Raw genomic sequence first — 1,980 nt, 5'->3', positions numbered from 1 at the left:
ACAAAAAGCAACTTAATGTTACAAATCATTTATAGTAAATATGTCTGTGCTCCACTTCACTTGCCCAGAAATACAAAACAGAAACAATGGCCGTGGAGTCCGTGCTTCTCATGGCGACGCCTTGTGGTACAAAGTGGTACTGCGCACCCTAGTGTTTTCGGGGCTGCCCCTCAGGCTATTCTTCTGCGGTGGCACTGTTGCATAGCTTCCAGCTGCCAGCCTTCCCGTTGTTGTTAGGTGCCCTCGTGGCACTTCTGGCTCAAAGCGACCAACACAAGAGAACCCTGTTCCATCCTCACAATTGTCTTATATGTGATCCAATTGCTGCACTCCCTGTGTTAGTCCATCTAGTCCAGGGCCTCCCTCTTTTCCCTGCCCCACTGCCTTACCAAACGCGATGTCCTTTCCCAGGGACTGGTCTCTCCTGACCACATTCAAAGTTCATGAGACCAAGTTTCGCCTGTGCTTCTTCCGAGACAGATTTGTTTGTTCTTTTGGCAGTCCAAATATTGGTACTTTCAATGTTTTATTCCCGGCACCACACGGCAAATGCATCGATCCTTCTTCAGTCTTCCTTCTTCAGCGTCTAGCATTCCCATGCATGTGAGACAAAGGACAATGCCATGTCTTGGGTCAGGTGCACCTTAGTCCTCAAAGGAACCTCCTTGCTTTGCAGCACTTTTAAAGAGAGGTCTTCTGCACCAGACTTACCCAATGCAATACATTGTTTGGTCTCTCGATTGCTGCTTCCATCTGCAGTGATTACGGACCCAAGCAAGATGAAATCTTTGACAATTTCCATCTTTTCTCTGTTTGTCATGAGGTTACCTACTGGGCCGGCTGTGAGGAGTTTGGTTTTCTTTACAGTGAGTCATCATCCGTACTGAAGGCTGCAATCCTTGATCGTCATCGGCAAGTGTTTTCAGTCCTCGCTTTCAGCAAGCAAAGTTAGTAGACACAGAAGAAACAAGCGTTTTAATTTTATCAAGAACACAGGAGATAATCCTGTTTGCCCTGCATATGTTCATGTGTATAATTATGATTGTTTGATGCATGAAATCCAAGAAAGATAAACCCTTCGGGAATTGTAACGGGAGTAATGATTCCTTCGGGGTTCAGAAAGAGGGGGAGGGGAAAATAGGGGAAGAGGGAACTGAGAGCAATGATGATGCTATAGCCCCACTCAAGGGGAATGATGAACAGAATGGTAGGTGAATGGATACATTGGCTAGTGTAAGATATGATGGGGGATGGGGTATAAATAAAGGGAAAGGGGGCCAGGGATAAAGGGGAGCTGATACCAAGGAGTACAAGAAGAAAGAAAATGTTTTGAAAATTATGGTGGCAATAATTGTACAATCTAGCTTGATCTAATTCAACTGTGGATTGTTAGGCTATCTGTAGAGCTAGCAATAAAATGGGGGGGGCGGGGAGAAGAACACAGGAGATGCATGTTTGCATCATGCTTTTTGCACTTAATGTCACACTGTAACATTGACCACAGTTCGATTCAGGCTTCATTAGAGATTGTCCTCACAATCATTATAAAGGGATTTCAAATCATTTATTGGAAAAATTCCATTATCTTTTAATTCCATTTTCCCACCAACTTTTTGAAGCTCTCTTATACTTTAGAACACAATGCTGCTATTATATGTTGCTGGCTTTTAATCACCCAGCTGGAAGTTAATGCATTAGTGATAGAGTTGTTAACTGTGTTTCTCTACAGCAAAGGCATGCGAAACAACCAGAAAGACCAGGGACTTTCTGAGACAGTGTTCAATTGCCTAATAGAACCAGGTTCCCCAGTGCTCCAAGGTGTGAATGCAACGTGCCAGTGTGGAGTAGGGAACCAGTGGAGAGGTCTGGGGGGCTGGCTCCAGTCCCAAACACTAAGTGGATGCCTGCCCCTCCCCCCAGAAGAATTTATTTCAAAGGATGGCACTGAATCCGCAGCTCCGGGAGAGGGACATATCTGAT

The sequence above is a fragment of the Echinops telfairi genome, unplaced genomic scaffold (genome assembly GCF_000313985.2).
Source record: "Echinops telfairi isolate 266 unplaced genomic scaffold, ASM31398v2 ScPeMD7_7424;HRSCAF=8462, whole genome shotgun sequence".
Classification (NCBI taxonomy): Eukaryota; Metazoa; Chordata; class Mammalia; order Afrosoricida; family Tenrecidae; genus Echinops; species Echinops telfairi.
Note: the sequence above shows the minus strand (reverse complement) of the source record.